At 41.1% G+C, this 24,582-nt stretch overlaps 1 pseudogene; it reads left to right on the forward strand.

The window, feature by feature from the left end:
• The first annotated feature begins 8,188 nt into the window (after window positions 1-8,188).
• LOC134381582 (inorganic pyrophosphatase 2, mitochondrial-like) lies at window positions 8,189-24,069 on the forward strand (annotated as a pseudogene).
• Window positions 24,070-24,582: the final 513 nt, after the last annotated feature.

The following is a 24,582-nucleotide window of genomic DNA, read 5'->3' on the forward strand; positions in this document are numbered from 1 at the left end:
AACCCTAGTGTAGGATTCCCTCCTTCACCAACAGGGTGAAGAGGAGACAAACAAAACAACCACTTTTAGCTGTGTGACTTTAGAGAAGCTACTTCCCCCACTTTGTGCTTTAATTTCCTCATCTGTAAAAATGCAGATGATAACAGTACCTGTTTCATAAGCCTGCTAGGAGCACCGTAGAAGTTTAGTTGTTGTTAATCAAGGGCTTATTACATGTCAGTCACCACCCCAATATGTTACACATTTTAACATATTTAATCCTTGCCACAAACTTGTGAAGCAGATACAGTTGTCATGATTATTATCATTTTTTACTACCAATGAGGACATTGAAGCAGAGAGCAGATAAATAACCTGCTGCAGATCCAACAGCTGATAAGTGGCTAAGCCATAACTGAGATTCAGGCAGCCTGGTTCCAGAGCCCTAACTGGTAAAGGGAGGATGGGTCCCCAAATCCACCCACATGATACTGGAGACTAGGACACCCTGCTTGCTCTTTGCTACAGTATTATAGCACTTAGCAAACTGAACTGTAATTCCTTGTTAATTTTCTGCCACTACCATTAGAATGCATGCTCCCTGAAGGTAGGCACAGAATTTGTTGTCTATTATTGAATCTTTAGTCTAGTTTCTGAAACAGTGCTCAGCTCTCTGTAATGCTCAGTTACCTCTTGTTGAGAATGAATGACTTCTCGTGGCCAGCACAGCATGCAGGGTTCTCCCATTGCTGCTTCTGCTTGATCTCTCTATGCTATTTGACTCTGCTGCCTGCACTTCCTCTTGGAAACCAGCCCTGGTTTCCAGTATCCTGAAACTCTTTCTCTCATTCTCCTTTGAGGCCTTTTCCACCTGTCCCTGAAATACTGAATTTCTCTAAGGCTCTTTCCAAAGCCGACTTTTCTCTATCTGTATATACATCCTGTCTCAGGAAACTCACAGCTACAGTTGAAAGACTCTCTTCTATGCAGTTGACTTGAAAGTGTGTGTCTTTAACTCACATCTTGCTCCAGCTCTAAATCCGAACTTCCAACTGTTTCCCATCATCCAACTGTCCCCACAAATTCAACATATCTAAAATTAATCTGCTCCTTAATCCCACCACACCAGCACTCAGATTCTCCTCCTGTGGCTTCATTTGCAAACAATGCCCATGTTTTCTTAAACACTTAAGCTCAGGATATGCCATGCCCCATCAGTAGCAAGCGCCTGTGTGTGGATCAGCTCTCCCGTTCCGACACCTGACACACCCACAAAGCAGAACCTCCTTGCCTCTTGCTCCAGTAGGCTTATAATTGCCATGAACAGGCTTCCCCACCTCCACTTTTTCTCTGATTCTCACCCCTCCGTGGCTGCCTGCTGCATAAGAAGCCGGAAATCTCAGCTCCGAACATTTATGGAAGAGTTTGGAGGCCAAATTAGACTTACAGTGTGTTGAAAAGGGAACAGGAGATAAGGAAATAGAGACAGAATGCATTGGTGACTTCTCCAAAAAGGAAGCATTCGGTAGTAAAAGCAAAGAAGGTGATGGAGCTGTATTTGAGGGGTCAAAGACAGGGCATTTTGTTTAAAAAAACATATTTGAATTAACCCTTTATTTATAGATTATTTCATCATTAATAGATGAAAGAAGAGAAATGAATGAAAGAAAGCAAAAGTGTAAAGAAGGGGTGGTGAGAGGTCTGGCCAGTCAGCTCAGTTGCTGTCTTAGTTATTTCTGTTGCTTATAACATAAATACATGGAACCGGGTGATTTATAAAGAAAATGAAATTTATTGCTTATAGTTTCAGAGGCTCAGAAGTCCAAAGTCTAGGGAACACATCTGGTGAAGTTTTTCTGTGGTGGTGGCTTCAGTTACAGCAGGGTGTCACATTGTGAAAATGGTGGAGCAAAGACGAACTCCTTAATTCACTCTCCTTTTAAAGCCCTTCAAACTATGCCCCTGACCACCATTTTTAATCCATTGATTATCACGTGGTCCTACAATCTAATCACCTCTTCAAGGCCCCACCTTTCAATTACCGTAACAGCATTTCCCACTCTCAACAGTTAATAGTGGGGATTAATCCTCAATAAGGTTGGCAGGGGGGGGGGGCGGGCATCCAGTCTACAGCAGTTGGTTAGAGCATGGTGTTGATAACACCAAGGTCATGGGTTTGGATCCCCACACGGGCCAGCCACCAAAAAAGAAAGGGTGATGAATTAAGCAAGCTATGGGAGGGATGCAATCCTGGGTGCAGGTGAGAGGATTATCTTTGGAAAAGAAAAGCAACTCAGCTTCTGGGTTTCAAGTCCAGGCAGAGAGGACAGGCGCAACACGGAGAAATTTTGAGACGGTGGAAAGCTGAAGGGACATTGGTTGAACGACCACAATTTTTACTGTGAAGTAAGATTTAACTTATCTTGTGAAATGGTGGGAGGTGTGGGTAGAATCAAAAACTTGAGAAAAGTGAAAAAAAGAAAAATTCTGGTGCAGACGGTTTGAAGAACCCAACAAGAAGCAAACATGAAAATAATTCTGGTGTGAGCTCCTTTCCAAATTTTTAAGCTTAACTTGGTGGGATCAGTACTGAATGCCAGGCCAATCCTAACTACTTCACTCAATTATCAAACACTCCTGGAATGCTCACTATACCAGGTTTATGCAAAGCCCCAGAATTTTGGGCAAGGTCCTTGCCAGAATTTTCATGGGAAAAGAGTTGAAGAAAAAGGGAAACTGTAGCAAGAATTGTTAGTGGCATAAACATGCAGTTTGCTGCCTCCCACACATTAGGGAAACAGTTGGATTACACATCAGGCTCTGCGGACTTGAAACAATACCATCAGGAAGTTAATGGAACTGGGCAAGGAAACGACCACGACTCTGCACTCCACAAAATAAAGAAATGAATAAAAGCACAATTGATCACTAGAGAAACTACGAAAGCTAAGCTGATAAAATAACCATAGAAAATATAGGAATGATGTGCTATTGCTGGAAGGGAGTAAATCATTTGTGTTTAATATTATTCTCTAGAACTGCATAGGCAATCTAAAATTAGTGGGAGGAAATGTCATTTTATGGCACATTTCTGACTGCAACTCAATCACCGCATGTGTAGGTGTATGGTTTGGAACATAAAGAACATATGTTTCACCTTTAAAAAGACCAGTTCATGATTTTTTTCGTCTACCTTTACTGAGCATATATAAATGTAAGTAGAGGGAGTTAAATAACAGAGTCTGCCCAGGAATTGAGTTTTTGTTTTTGAAATTGTGTAAAATAAACTGTTTTCTCTTAACAGATGATTAACATTTCACGGAGTCTGGTTTCTCGCCCGTGGAGAGTGGCTGACTCACAGGACCACAGTGGTGTCACCAGGCTCCTCTTCCTCCCACCAACAGAGTGGGCTTGTGAAAGGCTAGAGGTGGCCTTCGACAAGACTGCAAACAAAGCACATTCTCTCTTGAGCTCTTAGTCTCACTGTCCACCCCCCAACACATAAGATGCCCAGGGTCCTCACATCCTCCTCTGCTCCCTAATGATACTGTCCCCTGAGGCCATCTACTTACACCAAGCCATGCAAGATGTGACCATCAACTACCAAGTAAAATCATTTTGAATATGCAGAGCTCATACACTCAAGCGACTGCCAACCCTCAGTGTCACCTGAAAGGCTCTTATTCCCAGCATATCTCAACTGCTTTGAAACTGCCTTAACAGATCACGTCTTATTTTTTCCAACAGCCTCTGTAACTAAAAATCATGCTGAGCCAGGTCTGCCGAATAAGTTGTATAAAGGCTTTTTTGGGCCTAAGATGATCTCATAGAAATATCCTTATAGAAAGGCACTCAAGATCCAGGAGCCAACAGTGAAGACCTAGTGGGCTCCTTGCAGCTGGGATTTTTCTGGCCACATGTGTCCTGGCCAGATGTCAGATGAGAACTGCAATGGTATCAAACTGGGAGCCCTCAACCACCTGTCTGCAGCATCCAGGCCTCCTGCTGAATGGGTAACAGGTGACATTCTCCTTTGATAGGCATGGAACTTCTGCTGCTCATTCTCAGCGGACCACTCAGTGGGAGTCACGTGCACTGCTGTGAGGCTGCCGCCCCTGCCATTTCCCCAGGATCCCCACCCCATTCCTGGTAATGGCTTCATACCCTCAGGGCTATGTGATCTTGGGTTAAAGGGCAATTTTTTGTTTGTTTTCTCAGAGAAATTGCAGTTCTTCTGACCAACCTTAGATACTGGATTGCAGCCCATGAACCAACAGCAAATGCAGAAACTCAGACCCCACCCCACAACTGCTGCATCTTAACAAGCTGGGATAGGGTTGGGCGCTAGTGTTATGCAAACCTAAATTAAATAAACATGACTTAGGTCAGGGATCTCAAACTTTAGCAGGCAAAAAAATCACCTGGGGAGTTTGTTTAAAAACAAGATTGTCACCACAGATTGTTGTTTTCCACCCCTGAGTTCCTGATTCAGTAGTTAGGGCCCAAAACCAATTCTTTGATTTTAGTTGCTTCTGTTGAAGAAGTTATCTAGATCCTCTGGACATGAAAAGAAACAGAGAATTTTTGACTCACACAAATTTAGTGACCTTCAGTCCCATTTGGAGGCACTTTTAGAGTCTTTCAGCACCCCACACCCCTAAAGATGCCCAAAGTCTTCCTCCTCACCCATCGGCAGGAGTATTTCAAAAACTCATCCATTGAGCCCAAAGACAATATGTTAAATGAAATAAGTCAGTCACAGAAAGACAAATACTGTATGCTCTCATTCACATGTGGAATCTAAAAATAATAATAATGATAACTTGAACTTTTAGAAGTAGAGAGAATTGTGGTTACTAGAGGCTGGGAAGGGGAGGGGAAGGGAGATAGTGAGAGGTTGGTTAATGACACGACATCACAGCTAGATAGGAAAAATAAGTTCTAGTGTTGTACCATAGTGCTAGGCATTTATAATTAACAATAATTTAGTGTATGTTGTCAAATGGCTAGAAGAGAGGAACTCAAATGTTCTCATCACCAAGAAATGATAAATTTTTGCAAAGATAAATTTGCTAACTACCCTGATTTGACCATCACACATAGTATACATGTATTGAAATATATCTCTGTACTCCATAAATATGTATAACTAATGCATTTCAATTAAAAAATAAATTCCTTTAGGGAAAAAACAAAAAACAAAAAACAAACAAACAACAAAAAAAAAAAACGCCTGTCCATAATTTGCAAAGTCTTCTTTCATTTCTCTTCCGTTTTTAGGACCTCACACAAAAGCGGCTCCTGTTGAACTTGGTACACTCCGGTGTATCCAGGCTCATTATTGCCGTCTTGATACCTACAAAATCTGCATTACAGAATTTCTCACTTAACCTAGTTGACTATCTGACATTGGAAGAAGTTGTCTTCATACCATCAGGACCAAAGAAACAAATCAACTTTCTCTTTTTAATTTATAAAAATTTATAATTTTGCCAGATGCACTTTCCTTGGTGTTTATGTTGATATTGTTCATTCTAGACTTTGATGCCTTGCTTGCAGGTTGTACTTCAAACAACATATTTTATCACTGGCTGTCATTCATTGCCTTTCAGATAACTGGCAACAATTTAAAAGTAAGGGTGAGTAATAGGTTTCAACTTGAGTTCTAATTCCAAGATATCAGTAGGGACGCCTGGAGTCCTGTCTTGAGAAAGATTTTGAGGGCTGACGTTAGACTCAACATGAAAGAGTGCAGTGATTGATCAGTGATATCTGCTGTCAGAAGAGGAATGGGAAGTGGCAGTAAGGTTTTCCAACATACATGTTGCTGAATTTTTAATAAGGATTTGTACCCAAAACTAAAGGATGCCTCCACAGAAAAGCCAACTGGGCCTTTTGGGAAATGTGGCCATTCTGGATTCCCTAACATTTTACAAAAGACATGACTGCCTTTAACTCTGCCCCATGGAAATCTGACTGCCGGGGTCCATTCTAGAGGTCATGACAGCTCCTTTTATGGCTGCACACAACACCTGCTCCCATGGGAACAAAAGTTACTTTTTGGCGCCTCAGTAACTCCCAGTCTCTGATCCCCATGAACATTTATCTCCACTGAGCCATCTGAGGCCCCTAAAATGAAGCTGTAGTAAATTAATACCCGTACCTAAAGCAAATCTAGATCAGTAGTTTTCAACCAGGGGAGATTTCTCCCCTTTCCCCCGGGGAACAGTTGGCAATGCTAGAGACATTTTTTGCCTTAACAACTGGTGAAGAAGGGAGTGTTACTGGCTTCTGAATGTCACTTAACACCCTACAATGCACAGGACAGCCCCCCACAGCAAAGAATTATTAGACCCAGAAAGTGAATAGTACTGAGGTTAGGAAACGCTGCTGTAGAGGATTGAAATTCAGGTCTCTAAGTGCCTGATTCAACCGATAATAAGTCCTTAACTTACGACTCACTAAATGGAGAATGTAATTCTTCTCATAAGAGGAAAACAAATCTAATTCTTGCTTTTGACCTAAGGAAAGCACTATCTATATGATTTCTGTTACAAATCAAGGGAAACTGCATTTATAAACTCCTACAGCCCTCCTATTTCTGCAAAACCACACATATGACATATGACTTACTTTGTATATGAGCACAACACCTGCAGCCATAGCAAATTTGTTTCGGAGAGGCGGCTGGAAGGGTAGACTGCCATTCCCCTCACCACAAGGAAGAATCAGACTAAACAAAGCACTCCTTGTGGCCCCCTGCTTACTTGCTGTAAATGATCACTGTAGTTTTTTCCATCTTTAAGATGAAAATATTTTAGTGGTTTCTGATTCCCACACCTATAAAAAACGATGTGCTTAAAATCCTATAATCCTAGAAAATAAATATTAAAACCCCAGTTCATTTAAAACATCAAGAAAAAAAAAAAAAAGATTTGTGAGATGTTTTCGGATTTTTTTTTCTTTCCTGAGCAAATAATGAACACAATCAGCAACAACACCAGACTCTTAAAACATTTTAAACTATAGCATTTTACTGTAATGGATCTGCGGCTTTGCAAGGCGAGCTCAAAAGTTGTAACAATCAACTAAATACCAGAGAGGAGAGTTTAGTTGTGTAAGCACTGGTTTTGGGAAAGCATATTCTGTAGAATCAAAGATTCCAATAGTAGCTGGGTTTTCTCAACCCTTAATTCTTCTAAGATGCATAATTGGATATTATGCAGTTAACTGAGAAGGACCTTTGGAGAAAACAAAAACTGAGGTTCTTTTAGATCTTCATGAACATGAAAGGCTAAGCTTTCAACTCTAGCCAAATGCCATTACCAGGAGTTTCTTCCAATATATTGTACAGTCACAAACACTATATCCTTGATATTACATGTGGTCCTGAAAGCTCAAAATTATAAACCAAGACTCCAGGACTTGTAATCCTGGAGACAGACTGTGACTAACACATGGCCTGTGATATGTATACGTGGCAAAATGCTCCTAATGATAAGGTCAAACTGTGTGGGATTTGATCAAAGCCTCCACTGAAAGGGCTGTGAAAGGTGCTGTGGACTGAAAGTGGTCAGGTCCCCCCAAATGGCCGGAGTAGTAACCTAAGCAGAAATGGTTATTTTTCTATTGCAAGTGGGTAGTATGTTTCGTGCTTTAAGTCTCCCACTTAAAAAAAAAATCTTGGTCTGTTTTAGGCTCCAAAGTAATCCTTTCCTTGGAAAACTTACACCTCATCCTCAGAGATGGATACACCAGCAACTACTGTGGAAATCAGGTAACCTCTGCTTCAGTGTTACTTAAAACAGTTTATTAAAATAAGGACAATAATAATTATTAGTTGAACTTTCAGAAGGAGAGACTAGAATTGCGGTTATTAGAGGTAGGAAGTGGGGTGAGAGGGATAATGGAGAGTTGGTTAATGGACATATAACAGCCAGACAGGAAAAATAATTTCTACAAGTGTGCAATGGAGCTAGGCAGGTATAATTATCAATAATTTACTGCATGTTATCAAATGGCTAGAAGAGAGGAGATCCAATGTCCTCATCTCAAAGAAATGATTAAGTTTTATCATGATGTCCATGCTAATTACCCTGATGTGGTCATCACACATCATATACATGCATTGAAACTCAACTCTGCACCCCACAAATGTGTATAATCAATGTTTCAATAACATTTTCATTAATTAATTAAAAACTAAATGATGACAACCAGCCGCTGCTGTGCACAGGCCGGGAGTGTCGTTCGCTCAGGGCCTTGCAGCCTCAGCCCAGTGGGGCGTGAGCACGGACACCCACCAGCCCCAGCACAGGATCACCACCTCTTCAAGAATGTCGCTGGTCACTACATTTCCTCCTTTCGTGATATCCCTCTGAAGGTGGACTTTAAAGAGGAAAACGGCATTCCTGCAAAGAAAGCACGAAATGATGAGTATGTGAATTTGTTTCCTATGGTTGTCGAGGTACCTCGCAGGACAAATGCTGAAGTGGAGGTTGGTCCCGTAACTCGGCTGTGGGGTACAGCACTGCTGGGAGCATCAGAGCACAGATGTCTCTTCCACGCACTGATTTCAGATCTTTTGGGTAAACACCCAGAAGTGGGATTGCTGGATCATATGATCGCCCCCAAAGAGCCATCGAATTCCATTAAGCAAGACATCAAGGACGGCAAGCTATACTCCGTGGTGAGTATCTTCTTCACAGGGGTCCTGTATGGAGTCAGGGTGGCCTCCCTCAGACTGGAGAAGACGGCCATCGAAAAGATAAGAGTACAAACTGTTGTGAGATAATGATCCTATTGATGTTTCTGAAACAGGCTCAAAGGTTCTTTCTCATGGAGAGGTTATTCACGTGAAGATCCTTGGAATTTGGGCTCTTACCGATGAGGCTGAAACAGATTGGAAATGAATTGCTGACGGTGTGAATGAACCTGAAGCCTCAAAGGTTCATGTTCAAACCAGGTCACCCGGAAGCTACTCTTAATCAGTTTAGATTTTATAAAGTGGCAGATGGAAAACCAGAAAACCACTTTGCTTTTAATGGAGAATTCAAAAATAAAGCTTTTGCTCTTGAAGTTGTTGAATCTATTCACCAATGTTGGAAAATATTGCTAATGAAGAAGTGTGATGGAGGGCTATAAACTGTACAAAATGCAGGTATGTGATAGCTCGTCCCAGTGCTCTCAAGAGGGAACAAGATCATTCATTGAATCGGTATCGTCTTCACTGAATAAAGAAAGTCATGGAGAAGACCAAGTGTAGCACTTCCATGCAAGTGACTGGAACATCTGAGGTTCTGCCATCAATTCCAATCTGTAAGGACAGCAAGACTCATTTTCCCCTAAGTGCCTAGACAGGCAGGTCTATGAGCACTGACTTCCCATTGAAACTTCTTTTTTTTTCCAAACTTTTTGAGATATGCAATATATAAATAAACACTGAGATTTTTGAAAAAAAATAAATAAAATACTCACAGTCTCAACTATGTCTATACTTACAGCTCTCACCCTTCCCTGTGGCTACCTTTATCTTTCATAACCTCAAACCCATTCCAAACTTTTCTCCATCCTTCTTGTCACTAATCCCACAAAAACATTCCATCCCCACATTTTTGTCATTGTTTCACATAGCAGCCTGTGTTCTTTCTCACCATGTCTTCCCACCAGCACTTTCTTACTGTACTACCATCATCAAACCCACTCTGCAGTGCCTGTTGGTGCTGGGGCAGGGTTGCCCTTGGCTTTGGCTATGGTTGGTGACTGAGTGGAGTGTCTTTTCAAGCTGGCTCATAAGCACCCGAGCATTAAGGGACATCTTGATGGTAAAGATTAGTTTTAGATTGGCTTTGAAAATTTGGTCTGATTGGTATGACAGAGGAAAAGAGACTTTTTTTTTTGTTTTTGCTGCATGAGAGAGTACGAACAAAAATTTGGAATCAAAAACGTCAAGGCATTTCTAGCAAATAGTTTGTCCAGAACCAAGGCACGTAAGCTGAAAGCAAAGGTCAGAACCAGTCTGAATGCAATGCTAAAAAAAGTTTTGTTTTGTCCAACATGCCAGAGGAGTTACTAACATTTTGAGGTCAGAATGGTTACATGATCAAAGTGTTTTGGGAAAATTAATTAGATGGTGTTATGGGTTGGGGCTGAATTCAGGTGGAAAAGAGTCCAAAAAAAGAAAAATCAGTTAGGGGGTATTAGAGTGATAAGGAAGGAGGGGATGAAGGCCAGACATGGGTGGGCAGAGAACAGAAAGAAGGTGAAGGAAGAAAGGGAGGGAGGGAGGGAAGGAAAAAGGGAGGGGAAAAGGGAGAGAGGGGGAGAGATCAGTGGTGCAAACGATGGTTTAGATATCAGGAGAATGGGAGAAGGAAAAGGGAAAGTCGGAATGGGTTAGTCATTTCCATTCCCTCACCTGCCTTTTCCAGAGTATGACATGTCTCTGTCCTGCTCACACCCCCACGAGCATCAGAATGGGACATGCACAGTGGCCCGCTGTAGCTGAGCCATAGTGTCAGCTATGCCAGTGCTGCTGGATCCTCTGCATGTCCCATCCCGGCCTGAGGCTGCCCTGGTCGTCCACTCCTGTGGACCCTGATCAGGTGCAACACAACCTTTTATCGCGGATCCTCTGCTTTTTCTGAAGCACATGATCTTATGTCCTCGAGCAACGGTGAAGAAGCTCTTCTTCCCTAACCCACAGTTTGACCCTTCGCGCCAGCTTAATGAGCCTGCTGGAAACAACCTGATTTCAGGAACCTTCTTGCTCACTTTCCGTCTAGGTGATTTGGGGCATGTTAGTTAACCTTACTGGGCCTCAGTTTTCTCATTAAAAAATGGCTCTGATAATAACAAACATGTAGGAAAGTTACAAGGATTAAATAAAAGCAAAGGGCACGTTGTAGAACAGTCATACATTTAGTTATAAAATAATAATAATAAAATGAGAGTGCCGTTGCTATTATGACAAATGCAGAACATTTAGAAGTAAATATTGTCAACTCAACTATACTTAACGTGCCCTATAACTGCTGGTAAATCACCCTTCTCTTTAACCCATGGTGTGGCCCGTTACACACATGTAACAAGCGCTCAGTAACTCGAGCGTGACTCTGAATGTTCCCGTAACAAACTCCTCCTGTCATGAACATGCCCATGAACTTGGAGTTCTTTTTCAAAACCAAGTTAATTTATTCTAAAACCAGTTTAATAAAGGGAATTTTTAAATAGTGCTAACTCTTTTAAAACAATTAAATTCATACTTAGCCATTAAATTACAAAAATTGAAAAATTTGCATCTATTGTTTTAAAACAATAAAAGGGTTTTTCGCTGTTGTTTTCATTTTTTAACTCCCTTCTTTTCAAACCCTGAATCAACTTTTCCTTGCACTTGGGAGAGTCCTATATATCATTTTTCAGCACAGTCCAACCATTTACAAATGAGCCCATTTCTGAAAATAGACCTTAACATAAACACAAATTCTTCCCAGAAATCATGACTTGGATAAGAAAAGCAAGTCTGTTTGGTAGAATTTCTTCCACTACTGAGCTACCCCTTCTCCCTTGCTCTTTTGAGAAAATAAGTTGACTACAAGCAAACCATGCTGCACTCGTGTTCTCACTTACCTTAAGTAAGGGGTGAAAACTCAAGATGGTGATATTTTATCATTTATTTACACAGAAAGGGTAAGTTGGGGAGGGAGGAAGCTATATTTATAATTGTTTGTGTACCTGTGGTAAACTTTTGATTTGTGCTTGCTCCGTACTTTTAAAGTCCCTTTTAAAGGCAGTCTTATTGGATATAGCCTTTTACCCCTGGCTAAACAGAAAGCTTTCTCCCTCTTCAAAGTTGGAAGCCTTTGATCTCCCTCATCTTCTGCTTGTCCACAGTCTTTGCATACACAAGTAAGGGAGGTTCTCTTCAGTGTCTATCGAATCTCTTAAAACTCAAGGAGATGGGCTTTTTTATTTCACTCTTCCTCCCCAGGGACGCCTGACAGTGATTGAATTCTGAAGAGCTGTGGGTGATGTAGGCAACTGATGCTCAGATTTATTACTGCTTACATTTAGAATTAAAGATTCAGTATTTCAGGAAAACAGCTTGATGGATTAGCATCTGGCTTGAATTTTTATGGTGTAATTTAACTGCTTTATGCTCGGCAACTTTAGCCAGCGTCTTCAAGCCCCGCCAAGGATCAGGACCAAGCTTCAGAAAAGCTTTCTTCAGCCCTGACCTTCGGATATCCATGGCCACAAAAAAAAAAAAAAGTTATTGGTAATCGATTTGACTGTGCAGAGAAATTCTGTGATAGAAATCTTCCTAAAGTTAAATATTGATTCTAATTAAATATTAATATTAAATATTGATAAAAGAAACATTTTTGACAAAAAAATGTTAACAAAGTTTATATGAGCAAACAGCAATTCACAAATCGGGCAGCTCTCAGAACCAGAAGAGGTTCAGAAAATTTACTCTGTCACAAAGGCAGAGAGAATTTATAGACAGAAAAAGGCTGAAGAAAGCAGAAACAAGGAACAAAAAGTAGATTGGTCATTTTGAAGGTATTTCCTTGTAAAGGTTAAAGCAGAGAGGGTTTCCTTGTCATGCTGGCTAAAACTGGCCTGTCAGGGGATTAGGCTATTATCTCTCTTGCTCCTCATTTCTCAGAAGGTCAGCTAACTTGGCTTTGGCTTTGTGGCCTCCTACTTTAGCGTGAGCAACTCCATTTTGATTTGATCTGTTGGGGCCTAGTGCAGGAGCTCAGTCCAAATCAAGGGACCCCTATAACTTTCATTTAACAGTACTATTCCACTCTGTACTCTAGAAAATTTGGAAAACACGTCATACCACCTCTCAGAAATAATCACTCTTAACATATGGACATACTTTGTTTGTATTTTCTACATACTTGAGATCATACTTTATATATAATTTTATGTCTTACTTTTGTTTTGCTTAAAAACCCCTATCATCACATAGGCCATTAAACACTCTTCACAAACATTTTAATGGTCACATAATATTTCTTCATATGGATCCAAGTTAGGTATTTGGGTTATATTACTTTTAATTACCACTGCCATAAGCATCTTTACTCATAAATCTCTATTTGCGTTTCTAAATATTTTGCTACGATAGCATCCGAGAGACATAATTTCAGGATCAAAAGATCTTGGATTTTAAGGTTGTTTTTTATTCTCCCCACATTTTAAAATCCGAATGGCTTCTGAGATTTAATAAAATACAGCATTTCTTAATTTTGAAGGAAAATACACAGACCTGCCAGTTTGACCCTGAAAACATTTAGCCCCCATTGTGAAGCATTATAAAGCTCTCTCTCCATGAGAGTTTCTGGTCTCTAGTGTACGTGTGCCTCTTCATCTCCTTTTGTAATTCTCTCACACAATTGTTCACAATTTTCTAAAAACATGAATTAAGAAAAAATAAAATTTTTGTTAAAACATTTTTGTGTGATATGGAAGAAACTGACGTGGTTGTCTTTGAAGAAATAAAAAGAGGAGGGTGGAAAGGTGAGAATTTTACCTTTATTTTATATCTTTCTGTGGGCATTTGAACTTTCCATCTAAGTGCATGTATTACATTTTTCAAATGTCAACAACAGTGATCTTCATAGTGTGATTACAAGTTTCTTTTAAGTTTCTTTTCTTTATGCTTTTTCATATTTAAATAAAGATACTTTCTGAAGAAATAAACAAAAGGGTCTGTTATCCGGTTCATAATGAAAATCTTAAGTAGGAAAATTCAGCGAAAAGCTAAACCATTGGAAATTATAATTGTACATGGTAAAATGTACTACTGAATAAATCTGAAGGAAAAATACAATCTTCATAATTAAATAAAGATGTGCAAAATTTGGCAAGGGAAATTTGCACTTAGTTGAGCAAATGGCCAAGAAATAAAACTTAAGGGGTATAACTGGTAAAACTTTTATTCTTTTATATCTGATGCAGCTAAACATTTTCATGTTTCTTAGCTCTTACATTTCCTCTTTTAAAAACTGTTTATGCCCTTCCGCTCACTTAAATATTAGGCTGTTGATGTCTTATTGATTTGCCTCATTTCTTTATATTACAAATCTATTAACCATTCATTTAAAATGTTTATTGCATTTTCTTTTTGCCTGCTTGTTTCCTAAGTATTAAAAGGACTGCTTTGCTAACTGTACCATTGTCACAGTTATCTCTGCTTAAATTTCCAAGACTCAACCACATTCATCCATTTACTCACAGTTCAGCATATTTGTTTTCTGTCTACCACATCCTGTTTAGATATGAGGGACTTATAAGCAGTGGGCATCTGAACTCCCACCCAAATTTTGACAGTTTGTTTCTCAAACGTAACAAATATCAGGTGTATTATTTTCCTAGGATTGCCTTGACAAAGCTCCACAAACTGGGTGGCTTTCACAGCAAAAATGTATTGTCTTACAGTTTTGGAGGCAGAGGTTCAAGACCAAGGTGTCGGCAGGGTTGGCTCCTTCTATGGGCCGTGAGGGAAAATCTGCCCAGCTCCTCTATCCTGGCTTCTGGTGGTTTACTGGCAGTCCTTGGCATTTATTGGCTTGTACATGCATCACCTCAATCTCTGCCTCCATCTTCACATGGCGCCCTCCCTCTATGTAGGAGGGTACTTCAAAACGTTCATGGAAAAATGGAATTAAAAGATAATGTAAATTTTTCCATAAACTTTTTGAAGAACCCTTGAATGTCTGTGCACAAATTTATTTTTTTATAAATACACCAGTCGTATTGGATTAGGAGCTAACCTCACGATCTCTTTCAAAATAAGGTTATATTCTGAGGTTCTGGGGGTTAGGACTCCAACATCTTTTTTGTAGGGGACACAATTCAACACATAACCCCATAACAAGTTAACCTAGGCTTGACTGAAATGGCCATGGTGCTTAGGGCAAACAACAGGATCTCCTCCAGCTATTTCACACAGAAAGAAATGTATTCAAAGACATTAGGTAACTCTCAAAATCTCTGAGAGGGCAAAGAACCAGACCTGGATGCTATACCAGCAAAAATAATCTAACAGAAAAATATGCAGAAGCAAGGCCATGGGACCTGTGCAGTCACGCTGGGGTTAAAGCCCTGCTCCCCCCATCCTGAAATTTGAATGGCTTTATCTTTGAACTTGTGTTTTGTAGTCCAAATAGAGTCCAAATAGAATGTGCATGTGTAGAAGAGACATGCAAGATACACCTGTTCTCCAGTTCTTAGCTGCCTCATTCACATGTAGGTTCCAGTGCCTTAGGAACACAGGATCCCACTGGGTCCAGGGTACCTGGTCATTCAGGGAGACTCAGAGCAAGTGCAAGGTCAGTGTTACGTACACAGTGAGTAAGTGAAGCTCTGACAGCCAGGCCACGCTTTCCATTTCAGCTAGAATGTGCCCCCCACACAGAGTGAAGGCGTAATATTTTTTATTTTTTATTTTTTTGGCAGCTGGTGGGTAAGGGGATCCAAACCCTTGACAGGGGTGTTGCAACAGTGCTCTCTAACCAACGGAGCTAATCGGCCAGCCCTACTACATCCTTTCTTACATGTATTGCTTCCCTGGATGGGTCAACCAGTCACACCGAACAAGATGACACTGAAGGAAACATACAGAAGGGCAACCTGATCCTTTCAGTCATTCTTCACTCTGCAGCCGGAGCTAGAGAGGGTCGGTAGGAAGTGCACATAGCAAGAAGCAAAACAAAAACAGCTGAGTTAGTTCTGTGTGGTATTTCCATTGAGAGCATGTATGAGTTACAAAACACAAATTGTATAACTTTGGTGATTCTGCATTTGTGTTAAATTCTCATATTTACATTTTAAACTGTCATTGTAGCAGAACTGTGGTTACTAGAGGGGGGAAAGGGGCAGAGGGAGAGGGATAGAGAGAGGTTGGTTAATGGGCACAAAACAGCTAGATAGGAGTAATAAGTTCTATTGGTGTACAGTCAAGCGAGGCATCTATAATGAACAATTTACTGCATGTTATCAAATAACTAGAAGAGAGGAGTCGAATATCCTCATCACAGAGAAATGATTAAGTTTTGCAGTGATGAATATGCTAATTACCCTGATTTGACCATCACACATTGTATACATGTATTGAAATTCAACCCTGTACCCCACAAATATGTATAATCAATCTTTCAATAAAAAATAAAAATTAAAAAACTGTTGTTATGTAATATAAAGATAATGATAAAATTCACACTAATATTTTAATATTTTAATTTTTCTTTACTTAGAAGGCTACTAAACAGCAAATAAAAAAAAAAATCACAGCTAGTTGAGAGACCCCAGAGAAAAGGAAAAAGCTTTATATTTTAATATCTTTAACTGTACTTTTTCTTCTACATTTTTAACAAGGGTCCCACAACTTCACTTTGCACTTGGCCTCACAAATTATGTAGTGAGAAAATCTGTCTACTGGGAATATCCAACCGAGCAGCAAACTGTCCCAACAGAGACACACTACCACCACAACCAGACACCCAGTACTACTGACCAAAAACTGATAGCTAGAAACTTTAACACAAGTGTACAAGCCATAACAACTTACTACACACTTAGTGGCTTAAATAACCCGTTTTTATTATTTACAGTTCTGGAGATCAGAAGTCCAACACTAATCTCACCAGGTCAAAATCAAGGTATTGGCAGGACTGCATTTTTTGTGGGAGACTCTAGTGGAATCTGCTTCCTCCTGCTTTGTGCAGCTTCCAAAGGCCACCTGCGTTTCCTAGCTAGTGGCCTCCCCCACCACTTCCAAAGCCAGCAATAGTAGGTCGAGTCCCTTTCACACTTTGAATCCCTCCTGCTCCTCCTCTTTCTGTCTCATCTCTCTAGGCCAGCTGGGAAAGGTTCTCCAATTTTACAAACTCACATGATGCAACTGAGCCAACCCAGATAATCCAGGCTGGTCACCGCCGCCATGGGAGCCAGCAGACCTAAACTCCCTGCCCATGTCCACATCCAGGTCTTACAGAAGGAAACCGCATGGCAGGACTCAGAACAGAGGAGCCTTTGCAGCAGGAGCTTAGGGTTCAGAGTCTTCGGTTTTCCTGCCATGGCCATATAGGAATGCAAAGCAGGAGCTGAGGCGGCTGTGGAATGAAATGTGTGTGTGTGTGTGTGTGTGTGTGTGTGTGTGTGTGTGTGTGTGTGTGTGTGTGTGTGTGTGTGTGTGTGTGTGTATTATACAGTGTCTGCCACAGAGTGTTGGTTGGTGGATGAAGACCTCAGAGAGAGAAACAAGAACTATAAATGATGCTGGTTCCAAAGCAACATCAAATTCTGCACAGAACAGTTTAAAAAGCCACAGTCACCATCCCTACACTGTTGCCCATAAGCCCTAACAAAGATCTTAACAGGACTGGATTTGTAATCTTTTGCCACACTCTAAATTGAGCAATTAACTTTGTTGTCTACTATTTGCAGATATATTTTTCTTTGGCCTTATTAAATACCCACAATAATCATGTCAGAGAGAGATTAAGACATGTAAAATTCATATGAAGCTTTCGATTTCTTTAAGTCAAAGTGAATTTTAAAATCTGGTTATTATTTGTGGTGGTGTTAAATTTGGCTTTTTTTTTTATGTAGTTTAAATTGCTATGTTAGCATAAAGCAACAAAAAGGTGACTTTAGTAGCACCTAACAAGCATGCATTGTGATGTAGGCTAAAACCTAAAACTTATTTAACTCTGCCATGATACAGCAAAGGCCATGACCATGTGTAAAAGGAATAAAAAAGAAGGGGAAAAAAATGTGTGTCTATGTCAATAGCAATAGCATTTTTATACTGCTGATTTCTGAGTAAGCAAAGCATTAATATCAAAGAGTACCTCCATTTTTACTTTGCACATATTTTTTGAAGAAATAGAATATTTCCAGCTAGAAAAAAATGCAAAAATGTAAGAAGAAAATGTCTACAAATGCTTTCATACAAAATTCTAATTTTCAGACAACCTAAGTGTGCAGCACACACTAAAAAGTTAAAGTAGAAAACCTTTTACTAGGAAGCTGTGGAACTGAGAAAAAAGGAGACAATCGGGTAGCATAGTGAATTTGGTCTGCTGTTCAGTAAACAGACAAAAGAAATAAAATATCAGGATTAAGAAAGAAAAGACTGGGAGAGGCTGTCACAATATCCCTAGACCACAGGGAATTATAGGAAGAGAATTTTATTTGAATTTTATTTGTATGTAAAGACAGCCTCTGTTCTGTGCTCCAATCAGTAAGTCATTGTAAAGCCTTGACTTATGCTGAGGGGAGAATCAAGATGTTTTCTCATCCTGCTTGGGATGAAAGAAGTTCTTGGCCTCTCAGCTCTGACCTCCTGGTGCAGCTTTCGAGAGAAGATAGTCCGTGTGTGAGGCTGGAAGGGACCTGGATGTGGAGATCTGGCTGTGATCATTCTATCCCCAGAAGGTCTTCCCAGTTGCTAAGTTTTCATCATACATCACAGCTCTTGATTAGCAATCACAACATCATGACCAAAAATTGTTACGGTAACACAGCAGCTCCCGGGGGGGCTCTCCAAGAAGGGGCTGAAGAGGAAAGCTGAGAATGAGGGACACAAAATCCAGCCATGCTCTCACTGTGGAGTGGGTTGTGGTATGGCAGCGGAGCACACACAAGGATGAGATCCCAATAGCTACCGCTGCCACGGCGCTCCCTGCCTGGACGATGCCTGCACAATCAGAACGCTACGCAGGGCCCCATTGTTTGGGATATTTTCTGATTTTTTCCTCCCTTCAAACTTTACCTTCTTTCCCTGCCTTCTTTCAGAGACCTCTCAACAGGGAGACAATGAGTGATAAATGCTGTCTGTTTTAGTCCGTTTTGTGTTGCTATAACAGAACTACCTGAGACTGGGTGATTTATAAAGAAGAGAGGTTTATTTGGCTTACAATTCTGGGACAGCTGCATCTGGCACGGGCCTCAGGCTGCTTCTACTCATGGTGGAAAGTGACAGGCAGCTGGGGGTACAAGCAGATCACATGGCAAGAGGAAGCAAGAGAGAGAGAGAGAGAGGGTGTCAGGGTCTTTTTAAGCAATGAGTTCTCATGAGAACTAATAGAGCGAGAACTCACTCATTAATCCCCCCCCCCCCCAGGGAGAGCATTAATCCATTCATAAGGGGCCCACCCCCATGACTCAATCAGTTTCCAACACTGCCACATTGGAGATCAGATTTCCACGTGAGTTTTGGGGGGGACAACACATCCAAACTCCATCACTGTCCTTCCCAGGAAACTGTGGACAATCCGTTCAAAAGATACGTCTCCAGAAGGTTATAAGCCGTGCACCAATAGCAGAATTTTGGGACACTGTGGCAGGTTAGCAACAGATAATTTTCATCATGTGGCCCATTCAGTGCCACATTGCATTGTCTAATAATAATAATAATAATTTTGTCTCCTGCTTTACCACTTACAATACATTTACACATTTGGCAATTTCATTTGATCAGATTTTAATCCAGCAAGGACATTGTTAAGTAGCAAGAGGATGTACCAAGGTAGCACATCTGTGACTTTGACATGCGCTGATGAAAACGTGCATATTTGGGTTCACTGTGCAATTGCTGCTGAAGAAGCAATTTCTTTGGACTGGGTAAGTATGGGAGGAAATGAGTAAAAAGGTCTCAGGAGGAAAGCATGCTGCCAAGAGCACCAATGGCTTAAGAAACTGCAATGGTCAAGGGTGGAGACATCAGCCACATGATGTATTTTGGGAAAGGCAAGTAGCCCTGTGTACCCCAATCATAAATAGAGGGATAAAATCAAAGATGACACCATAAAGCTAGTTTGGAGCCAGATTATGAATATTTGAATGTGATACAAAGTAATGTGACTTGAACCACATAACAAATATCTGACAGAGGTGGGAGAGACCCCAACACTCCCTTTTATAGACAAGGAACCTGACAGGCTACTGAGCTGTAGGTGTTGCTTTCAGATCCAGATCTTCTACCTCCAACATGTTCCTGTATTCATGTTGTCCCCCATGTATGTGACTTTCTATGCTGGTCACTGTTAAGGCTGGTAAACTTAGTTCTATGCATGTCTCATGGGTCGAATTGCATCCCCCAAAAGGATATGTTGAAGTCTTCACCTCTGGTACCTGTGAATGTGACCTTTTTTGGAAGTGCAGTTTTGCAGGTATAATTAAGATGTAAATTAAGAAGAGGTCATACTGGAGTAGGGTGGGCCCTTAATCCAATATAACCAGTATTATTACAAGATGAGGAGAAGAGATCCAAAGGCAGAAACATGCACAAAGGCATACATACACACACACACACACACACACACACACACACGGAAGACACTGTGTGATGACTGAGGCAAAGACTGAAGTCATGCAACTGCAAGCCAAGGAGCTCCATGTTTTGCTGGCAACACCAGAAGCAGGGATCTGGCCCTGCTGATGCCTTGATTTTGGATTTTACCTCCAAAACTGTCAGAGAGTAAATTTTGCTATTTTAAGCTACCCAGTATATGGTAGTTTCTTACAGCAGCCCTGGAAAACTAATATTATCTTTGGAATAATTCTGGGGTATATTAGTTCATTTCTGCTGCTTTTAACAGAATACCTGAAACTGGATAATTTATAAAGAAATGGAATTTATTTCTTATAGTCTCAGAGGCGGGGAAGTCCAAGAGCCAAGGAACACATCTGGTGTGGGCCTTATTCTTGGTGGTGACTCTCTACAGCAATGCAGGGTGTCACATCGTGAGGATGGGCTGAGCAAGAGGGCTATCCTCCTCACTTGCTCTTCTTCGACAGCCACCAGAACCATGCCCATTAATCCATGAATGGATCAATCCATTCACAAGGACACAGTCCTTACAATCTAATCACCTCTTAAAGTCCCCACCTTTCAATTACCATGATTGGATTTCCCACCCTCTTAACACTATTACAATGTGGGTCAAGTTTGCAATACATGAACATTTGGGAGACAAATTTAACCCATAACATGGGGCCAACATACAGCTCTCTGAGTGTCTGGATTAGTTTAAGGATATAACTTATAGAGAATATGTAAAAATGGACAGCCTTCCCTAGAGAATATGTAAAAATGGACAGCCTTCCCTACCTTCAGGCAATTTAAATTTGGAAGTCACCTTGCCAAAAGGGCCAGAGCGTAACACTCTGCCTTCACCACCACCACCACCACCAGGGCAGGACATCCCTCCTGTGGCCCTGGTCCTCGCCTCCCGGGAAGAAGACAAAGTTGTCTCACCTAGAGAGGAAAAAATTTGCTTTTCTTTCCCAACAATTCCCATCCAAAGTGGGCTAAAGGTAAGCTAAGCATTTTCCAAAAGGGTAAAATTGGGCCAATCCCAAGCTCATATAATTTGTAAGAGCATTTTAAACAAGAAAGAGAAGAAATTGACTCAAAAAGTTAAAAAGAGTCTATAAAAGACGCCCACTGTTCCTTCTAACCCTCCTTTGTCCCTTCCCCTTCTGCAATGAAACAGATACTCAGTGACTTAAATTGCCTGGTGTTTATATACAAACTTTATCCCAGGAACACATTTTAGAGTTAGTAAAACTATAAAGATGCCAGGACAGAAAATTTAGAAGGCAGAGTCAAAAGAAAAGGGCTGACTTTTCTAAAAAATAGAGAAACCAAGGCCAAATAACAAGGATTGTTCTAGAATTCAAAACAGCTTGAGAGGAAGTTTCTTTGCCAACAATGGAAAACTCAGTAAAGAGAAAAAACAGAGGAAACTAACCAAATGAAGAAAATAGGGACAAATGGGCAGGGGTCGCATGAACGCATGGAGTACCTACGACATCCAGCACCACGCGAGCTGACACACATGTGGGATCTTAATTCCCACGAGACACCCATGAGATAAGTATCACTACACTTCATTTTATAGATGAGAAAACAGAGACACAAATCACCGAACTTACGTGCTCATGTCACGCAGCCGAGATGTGGAAAAACTGTATTTCAAACTCCAGACTGAAAAGTCTAGTGTTTTCTCTTTACTTTTGTTTTTCAGAATTTCCCAGCCAAGGCAAGAAGAGTAGAACTTTGACATCCTGATTAAAACATATCTGTACATAAGATAAAAAAAAAAAAAAAAAATCAAGGGAATCAAACCAAAAACCACATACGTTGATTTTGGTTTTGGTTTTTAACATGAGAAATGAGAACTTCCCAGTAAAAAAAAAAAAAAACACAAAACTTAGCATTGTTAGAACATCTTTGTCCAAGTGTGAATAAACTAGGCAATAACGCAAAAGGGGAAAATCTGCTGAGAAAAATGACAATTTTTTGTCTGCCTTTGAATTTTAATATACTTGGCACAAACCTTGAGAATAGTTCAAAGATTTTTCCTACCAGCTGTAAGTTAAATATTAGAAGTGAACGTCCACATTGTGAACACGAGCATGATGCAGGAACGTAAAACTGTCAGTTTCAAAGCAGATTATATTCCTCGTGCAGCTGGTATCTTTTGAAGAAAGCACGAGCTCAGTTCTTCCCTTTTTCCCTTCATTCTCATATGTAACCCTTGTGTAGGGGTGCCTACAGCCTAAAACGAGGTTCTACTCCATAGAGGGCTCTAAACAGTTTGCTTAATTCAAAGCACGGCTAGAGGTCAGGCATGACCCATAGGTCAAGAATACTGCTATTTTAATCCTAGCTCTGCCGCTGTCCTGGGGTAACGTAGTCAGCCTCTTTTTCTGAGTATCTTTATCTGTGAAATGGAGATATTGTAGAGCTGTTATAAAGACTTAATTAAATACTTTGTGTAAAATACTTGGTGCAGTAGGTTGAATGGTGGCCCCCCAAAAAGATATATCTACTTTCTAACCCCTGGAACCACTGAATGTGAACTTATTTGGAAAAAGGGCTTTTGCAGATGTAATGAAGTTAAAGATCTTGAAATGAGATCACCCTGGAATACCCAGGTGAGCCGTAAATTCAATGGCAAGTGACTTATAAGAGACAGAAGAGGAGAAGACGTGGACACAGGGGCGAGCAGACCATGTGAAGATGGAGGCAGAGATTGGAGTTATGGAGAAACAAGCCAGAGAGCAGCTGGGGCCCTCCAGAAGCTGGAGGAAACAAGGAACAATCATCCTCCAGAGACTTCACAGGGAGAGAAGCCTGGGTGACCCTTTGATTTCAGACTTCTGGCCTCCAGAACTGTGAGAGAATACATTTTGGTTGTTTTAAGCTACCTAGTGGGTGGTAATTTGTTATGGCAGCCCTAGAAAAGTAGCATACCTAATATATGATAAGTCCAAAATAAGTGATTACTCTCTCCTCTTCTTCCCCAGTTTGAATAAAGCTCTCATCCATGGAAGCAAAAAAGGTCCCCTACTATACAACCTGTCCCACTTGTATGAAAAAGGAGAGGTCAACAGTGTCACCCAATCTACCATGGTGTCACTATGGTGAACAAAAGTCCCCCATCATCTTCATGTGTCCCACGGTGACATGCATCCCATGGGGGAGGAAATGCAGGCAGTGATGCACCTGCAGATATGACACAGTATTAAGGAACATCAGGTAGTTCTCCTCCATGCCAGGCACCATCTGCATGCTTCACATCTCATCTTTGTGACATGTTTATGAGGTACGTCCAGCCCTGTCTTACAGAGGAGTACACTGAGACACAGAGAAACTATATGACTCGCTCATAGGCACAAAGCAAAGAGATTCATGATTCTGTAACTCATGCTTTTTGCCGCTGCATTAGTTCGCCATGGCTGCTGTAAAAAAATATCACAAACTGTGTGACTTAAACAGCAGAAATTCACTGTCTCAGTTCTGGAGGCCAGAAGTTCAAAATCAAGATGGTGGCAGGGCTGGTTCCTTCCAAGGCCGTGAGGGAGTGGCCTGCTCTGGGCCTCTCTCCTCAGCTTGTAGACAGCTGTCTTCTCCCTGTCTTTTCACATTTTCTTCCTTCTTTGTGTGTCTGTGTCCAGATATCCCTTTTTTCTAAGGACTCAAGTCATGTTGGATTAGAGCACACGCCCACGACTTCCTTTTACCTCCGTTACCTCCGTAAAGACTTTATCTCCAAATAGGGTCACATTCTGAGGTTCTGAGGATTAGGCATTCAGCATGTGAATTCTGAAGGGGCATGTTTAAACCTATAACCACTATACTATCCTGGCTCTCCTAAATGAAAAATACAGGAATGGATGGAAAGTCGGGTGACTCTTCCCTGCCAGGAGTCCCGGTTCTGAAGCCCCCGCCAGCACTGTTCTGCTGTGACTATATGCACGGCTGGGATCAAATCCTGGCTCTGACATTTCTTAGCTGTATGACATTGGCAAATATCTCAACTTCTGAGAACCTCTGTTTCTCTCCTGGTGAGAAGCAGCATGGTTCCTACCTCATCAGGCCATGGAGGATGAAATGCGAGAATCCAGGTGAAGTGAGTGTCCGTGAGGGCTCCGGGACTGCCTGGCCAGTCCTTTGCCATGCGACCTCCCTCTTCCTTTCACGGGACACTCTGCTCATGGGCCATGCTGTATCTTCCCCGATGAGTGGCTCTGGAGCTCGCATCTGGACAGGTGCCCTCCCCAGCACCCGAG

This window comes from Cynocephalus volans, chromosome 7 (genome assembly GCF_027409185.1).
Source record: "Cynocephalus volans isolate mCynVol1 chromosome 7, mCynVol1.pri, whole genome shotgun sequence".
Taxonomy (NCBI): domain Eukaryota; kingdom Metazoa; phylum Chordata; class Mammalia; order Dermoptera; family Cynocephalidae; genus Cynocephalus; species Cynocephalus volans.